Here is a 7,416-nt window from a genome sequence, read left to right as displayed (position 1 = left end):
CTCACCCTCACCCTCATCCAAGATGTAGATGAGTTTCCTTTATCAGAACAGATTTGGAGAAATGTAGCATCGCTTGCCCACCAATGGATCCTCTGCAGTGAATGGGAGTCCAAACAGCTGATAAAAACATCACAATAAACCACAAGTAATCCACACCACTCCAGTACATCAATGAACATCTCGTGAAGCCAAAAGCTGCGTGTTTGTAAGAAACAAATCCATCAAGATGTTTTAACTTTAAATCGTTGTTTCTGGTCAGAATACAAGTTCATAATCCATAATAAAGTTTCCCTACAGTGAAAAAGGATAATTATGTTTTTATCAGCTGTTTGGACTCTCATTCTGACAGCACCCACTTACAGCAGAGGATCTATTGGTGAGCAAGTGATGTATTGCTAAATTTCTCCACATCTGTTTGATTAAGGAACAATCTCATCTACATCTTGGATGGCCCAAGAGTGAGCAAATTTGAAACTATTCATACTAAAAATAAGTTTAAGCACTAAAATTACTAGAACTGAAAATATTTAAGCTAAATAGAAACATTTAAATATTTCACAGAACTAATTGTTGCCTGGGATGCATACGTATGTGTGGGGTGGAGCTATCAAAACAGGGGCGAGACCCTTTTGGGGTAGGGGCGTGTTTGTTTTGGAGATTTGAAATATCAACATTGGCTACCAGAAATCACTTACCCCACCTTTAATAATATTTAAAAACTAATAAAAATGACAAAAGCACATAAACGCTGAAATGAAAAGAAAACTGAAAATATACAATTCGAAATATTCAAAAATACTATAATAGTAATACCAAAATAATACTATTAATAATAAAATACTAAAATAACACATCAGTCTTCTGACATGCATAATATGGCTATTAGTAAGGTAAGGTAGGCTATTACTCTCTGATACCATCACTGTACCACAGTACAGCTACAATGCTTGTTTGTAAGAGATAAACGCGCACACAAATTCACATACACACAAACTGTCTAATTCAGCAATATACACTTCAACTCCGTTTGTCTTTGTCAGAATTGGCAGTGGAGTGTAGAAGAGCTTTCTGAGTAATACTCGCGCGCGCGTGTGTGTGTGTGTGTCTCGGGGGGGGTAGACACACACTGCACCAGTAACTGTGTGCCGTGCAGTAGTCTCCATGTGTTAGCCTGAGGCGCTGTGGCCCACAGTCACCCACCCAGCCATTTGCTACCATTCACGCCTCGTTTTACAGCACCACTGCTTCACCTGACGGGTTATTGCTGCAAGATTATGTAATTGCAAATACAATATGTGAAGTTGTATAAAAATGCATACATAATTTGCCTCATGGACGAACACACAAAAGACAGTATTTTCAAATTAGCATAAAGCCAAATGCCACCAGTGCCTAGAGTCATTTCCATCATAATAGATTTTACTTTTGTTTTGACTACAAAAACCACAAACGCAGAAAGGTCAATGCCTATCCATCAGTTTGACTGACAAAACAGCAATGATATCATTAAGAAGAGACAACGTTTAGCCAATAAAACAGAGCGAGCTTACAGATTCTTTGCTGAGTCCCACCTTTAAAATGTAGCTGACCAATCCTGTCGTCCTGTCGATTATCCAACAAAATTTTACTCTTTTCTAATGAAAGTCAGCGCAAGTTCTATGTGTTTAAATAGCTTTAAATTGAATTGGAAAGAAATTATCTAAGAAAACGGTAAAAGGTTGTGTATTTTTACATTTTTAAAATGTACATTGGTTATTTTTATAAAAGCTCATTTTTGCGTACAGTATGTTATCAGTTATAAACACTTTCAAATGAGGCTTTTCTCTTTTCCATTCTGATTCAGTCTCTTTTACTGTGTAATTTTAAATTTTCTGTCAAGACGAATGTTCTCACTTCACAGACCATGTAAAAAATTATATCTATTCCATTTTTACCACTTTATATACACATTTTACTGAAAATCACACTGTTCACAGTTCATTCCAGTTCTATAAGGCTTATCTGAGCGAGCAATGGTAACCAAAGGGGGCGGAGCTTAGCAAAGGGTCAATATCATAGAACTGTAAAATTGCTTTCTTGTTCTCTAACACTCCCACACACACACCTTCCACATCTGATTTAGTCAGCATGCTGTAACATCTCGCAGCCTGAGGGCACTAAATCTAAAAGCCCAGCACCTTGGCTGTCCTTACTAAATATTATGTTATAGAGCTGTCACGAACATGACAAACTCGGTTGCTGATCTGAGTAATCTGATGGACAGGGCGAGATCGTTGCGTTCAGTTGTGGTATTTACGTTGTGAACGAATAAGTGTTGTGAATCTTGTGAACAAATCACTGTTGTTCACTTTCATGCAGTGACACATTATTAAAGATTTAATTATCCCAATTTTTAAATATGTGAAAAAATTATTATTGAATTACATGTTTACAAAATTGCTTAACGCTTCTAGAGTCTCTTAGTAGATCTGTAACATGCACATTTTTAAAAAGGACAATACGACTTGTCTCGGTCATGAATGATTCTGTGTTTTAGAATGATTCTGTGTTTTTAAGCAAATGATTCAATGATTCGTAAGAGACAGAAAGTGTCACTGAATGAATCTCAAAAGAGTCAACTCACTGGAACGAATCAAATCCCCACTACTAATTTGCTGGCTGTATTCTGGCTTTCACTAAACACTGCAGTGACAATCACATCCATTAGTATATCAAACAAACCCAAACCGCAGAGCTTCCCTTTTGTTATTGTGAATGAACATATGTAGTGTCCAAAACAGCTGGCGTGACTGAGGAATTGTATTTCTGCATTGCCCACGTTAAGCACTCAGAGTTTACGAAGCCATTACATGAGGAGTGATTGATGTGACAGCGAAGATGCTGCTAAATCAAAGCTGCGTCGGCGCAAAAAAGAGAAGATACGGATGGATAGGTAAAAAGAGAGAGAGAGAGAACATGATACTACCACACCTTGAAATGCTGCTGTACGAAAACAGGAAGTGATAAAAATAAAGAAAATGTGTTTAGAAAGGCTTTTTTAGCCGATTTAAACAGCTTGCTCATGATTCCTTCAGTGCAGCATCACTGACGACAGATCAATTGTTTCATTAACAGTGAACCTGGCAAATGCACAGTCTGCGAATCACTGCCTTATGACAAACATATTACGTGGCCATTTTGATTGTATGTAGTGTTTCACCAATACAGGCCTTTTAAAGGCTGGTCTCATTATCTATAGAACAGGGTGGGGATAAAAAAAAAAAAAAAATTTCAGGCTGGGCATTGGAAAATAAAATATTAACAATTTTCAGGTTGGGCAACGGAAAATAAAATAAAATATTAACACTTACTCTAGTATGGGCAATGGAAAATAATAAAATAAAATAAAATGATTATCACCTATTTTACACAATATTTACTCGAAATGCACAAAAGAAAAAACAACAAAAATGTAAATTACTCATTGTTTGATGATGCTATCTTTTTATTTTGAAACTAACACAAGGGGAAACTACAACAGGCGATGCCCATAATCTCAAATAAATCATCTGACACTCAATATATCAGCCTGTCACTATGTTTATTCATTCTCAGAAGTGTATGCTTACACACATATATCTAACTGTACTGTTTATATCTTGACTATGCAACCTGCTGACCCTGCTGCAATAACGATATCCTATTGTGGCTTTTATGAAAGTAATGATATCAGCTTATTAAGAAAGAAAAGAACACATTTAAAGCGTGCCGATGGTCATTTCAACCATGTTGATTAGAAGAACCACAGGGAGACCCTTACGCTTTATGTGAACGCATACCAATTTCAGCAAGACACGATTACAGCAGGCAAAGACCATTCAATTTCATGAACCATCAAGCAGATATCCACTTTTAAAAACATACGGCACTCTAGAGAGCAAGAGATATAGATAGAAAAATAAGAGGTTCGGGTATGTCACTGATACTCCAAATAAGAAAAATCAGTAAATACAAGAACATAAACTGAAAGCAACGTCCCCAAGCTCATGACGAGCGAGATGTTCTTTATAATAACTGTGCATTAGGAGTCTGTTGAGTTATGAGTCCTGATACTGCGTCATTATTACCCAAGTCCTATCCATTACTGTAAAACAAAAAAAGGGACAATGTTCTTCTTCAAATATTACCGGCCCCTGTACAGCAGCAAGGGAGCATGATTTATTACAGGAAGGGGAAACGGTTTCACTCCACTGAACAGCCTCCACACATAACCCTCACACAAGTGTGTGTGTGTGTGTGTGTGTGTGTGTGTGTGTGCATGTGTGTGCGTGTGTGAATGTGTCCAATGCGGCGATGCCTCCTCTGTCTCACCTCTGCTTTGAGTAGAGCGAGGTCTACTCTGAATCTAAACGAGTGCCGTTATTATGTGGCGCTCTCAAGGACTGACCAGAAGCACTTAGTCAAAGCATTGCGCCCCAGGGCACCTCCCAGTCATCTATCTGTCTGCATTTGTCTTTCTTCAGTGCTATTCACCTGGTCGCCACTGCAATCAATGAGATTACCTCTTAAATTGCCTTTTCCTGTTATCGGCCCTGCCGGGATGTCTTTCAGAAGTGCAGGTACACGCAAGAATGAACACAACACACAACCCTCGACTTTTCCAACTGACCTCAACGCAGTTCATGCATAATAAAATGTTAAATGAGAAAAACAAGAGGATGCAGTTCACTTCCCCTAAACCTCAAGGTAATCAGGTTTATAACATCCTTCGCCAGCAGACAGGGCGAGTAAATCTGCGCCTGTTGTCGGCAGAACAGCTTGATCAGCAAAAAGATGGCACGATCAGCAGCCGCACGGCCAGTAACGAGCTCTCTGCTGGACGCCAACCCTAAATAGTCTGCAAAACAGCTTATACTATCAACTCAAACAATTCAAGAGAATGCTGTAGTGTTTCAATGCACAAAAACCATTAAAAAAAACTTGGCATAACAACATTAAAAAGTGCACAAACAGCTGCAGTTGTGTTTTATGATCATGCATGCTCAACCTACAAAGCCGGCAGTGATGTGTCAGACCGCATCTCTGAGTTATCAAGAGATGCATATTGTGTGTACAAATTATGAGACTCTCAAGTTCTATTCTACGCACATCAGCCACTATTATGTAATGTGATACTGCAGCACTAGGACGCTACGCACTCGCACTCTCCTGCACGCTGAGAAAGTTCCACTCGCTGACAAAGATCTTCCTCTCTCCCCTCTCTGACATACGCCGCCTCTCCCTGATTTTTTATTATAATGACTGAAAGACTATATTTAGACTCCTGTCTAAGCATTAAAATGTTAAACTGCATTGTATAAAAGGCATGCTTTTTCATAAAAGGGGATACTGTACTTACCTCTGTAGCGTGTGTATCCTCACTGGAGATGTACTGCACCAAGAGGAGGGTGGTGATGCAGAGGGGGGATGAGGAAAGAAACTTCGCAGAGCGCGCAGGGCACTTGGAGAGCTTGGGGGGGGGGGGAAGAAAAGTGACAACAATGAGGACTTTTGGTTTATCCTCTTCTGGTTGTGTTGGAAATATCAGACCTGTGCAAACACACACACACCCCTTATGTCTTCCTCTACGCACACCCACGCTCACACACACATGCACACACACACAATAGCTCAGATCGGGACAGATGCAGAGATGCTCTCATGCACACACACACATTTCTAGTCTCACACCCTGCAATCGTTGCTCAGCACCACAGCCCCTGGTGTTTCACTGCTGTATTTCCCGGCACTGAGCTGTCATTGGTTCAATCACGGCTCAATAAAAACTCCTCCCATTTCCAATTGGGTGAGGAGGATTTTTTTTTTCACAGCACACTCTGAAACCCATCCCACCCCTCCTGCTTTTAAAAACCTACACTAGCTGCATGTAAAGAGAATGCTGAGCTGTGAAAATCAGGTAGGTTGGAGTGAGAGGAGAAGAGGGGAGGAGAACGCGAGAGGGCGGGGCCAGAGAGAGAGAGAGCGAGAGAGACGCAGTAACCAATCAACGAGCTGCAGAGAGAAGCGCGAAAGATGCGGAGGACTTCAGAGGATGCGTTCTCGCTGCTGATGCATCTTCAGCGTAATAACAAAAGACATTACATATTTAATGCGAAATTGTACTGAATGTGAATGAATAAAGAGAGCGTGTACCCCGAAATAATGACAATAAATCTTTGTACAAATCTTTGTAAAATACAAGGCGACCAGTGTGGACAGATTCAGAAAAAAATGACTCTTATGAGCCGATTCGTTTTAGTCCGTTGAAAACGCGACCAAAAAAAGTCAGCTTCAAGAGACTATTAACCGGTTCTTTTAATTAAAGGATAGTTCAATAAAACCGAGTTACCGGTTTGAATAAGTCTGAAGAATACTTAACTGAACTGAATCAAAGTGACTTGGTTGATGAAGAGCAAGATGTCCGTGTCAAAATGAAAAACGGTTTGTGTCAGTTACCGATAACGTTATATACTCACAGGCTGTTCACATCACAATCATTCCATTTAAATTTTAAATGTATTATATATATATATATATATATATATAAATTAACAAATATTGCTAGTGAAGTGCAGCAAAAACAAAATTTCTGTAGGAATCGATCAATCGGGATGGCAGGTTATTGAATGACAAAAACATAGTTTGTAAACAGAACCGAAATATCATCTTATAAAAATCCAAATTATAGGTTTTGCGTCATTTACCGGATTATTTTTATGTTCTGACATAAAAAATAAAAAATACTTACAGCTCCAAAAAGCACCGTCTTCAGACAGACCAGCAGTCAAAATAACCGTTGACATTTAAAAGACTGAGATTCCCGCTTACAGTTCATGTCTTACAGTGGTGATTGAACCTTGGTAAAACAATGTTTTGATAATAACATTCAGCACGCAACACAGAATATTCAATCTTTTTCGCATGTTTAACAAAGCTGAGCCCAATGTTCACAAGCGTGTTTATTTTAGAGAATCGACTAACGTTAGTTTTTAAGGAACCGATTCATAACTCAAAAGCAACTGTTCGTACGAATCGCTTTGAATCGCTCCGTTCGAAACAACTCTTCACGAATCTTCGAAACGTTTATGAATCCTTTGCTTCGAATCAGAGCTTCGGAGCTGATCGAACTATAACACGTGATGGAGGCTCGACGTTACGTTACAGAAACGTTCTGAAATGGTTAGATATAACGTAGTATTGTACAGTAGCTGATTTCAAGTGAACCCTTGAACCACTCAGTTTATTCACAATTTAAATTCATAAAAATTGAGTAAAAGTTTAAATAATATTCTTTAAAAATAAATAAGGGCTTCAAAGTAATAAAATACTACTAAAGTTAAATACTATTTTAATTTTGTGTTCTCATTGTATTTGCACAACTTCAGCCAGCAGATGTCT

The 7,416-nt window shown here is 38.8% G+C and overlaps 1 protein-coding gene across 3 annotated transcripts in view; it reads right to left on the bottom strand.

Annotated features, from left to right (window-relative positions):
* LOC131542681 (synaptotagmin-2) overlaps positions 1-7,082 on the bottom strand; it is a 43,416-nt gene extending 36,334 nt beyond the window's left edge. For 2 of the 3 annotated variants that reach the window (XM_058779583.1, XM_058779587.1), the window contains exons 1-2: positions 6,767-7,082; positions 5,378-5,488 (exon numbers count right to left, since the gene is read on the bottom strand). The gene's annotated coding sequence lies outside the window, so the exon portion shown is untranslated. Of the gene's footprint in view, positions 1-5; positions 118-5,377; positions 5,489-6,766 lie in introns of all 3 variants that reach the window. The other variant, XM_058779586.1, reaches the window with a different exon arrangement.
* Between the last annotated feature and the right edge of the window lie 334 nt (positions 7,083-7,416).

The sequence above is a fragment of the Onychostoma macrolepis genome, chromosome 06, assembly GCF_012432095.1.
Source record: "Onychostoma macrolepis isolate SWU-2019 chromosome 06, ASM1243209v1, whole genome shotgun sequence".
Lineage (NCBI taxonomy): Eukaryota > Metazoa > Chordata > Actinopteri > Cypriniformes > Cyprinidae > Onychostoma > Onychostoma macrolepis.
This window is presented reverse-complemented; position numbering and strand designations above follow the sequence as displayed.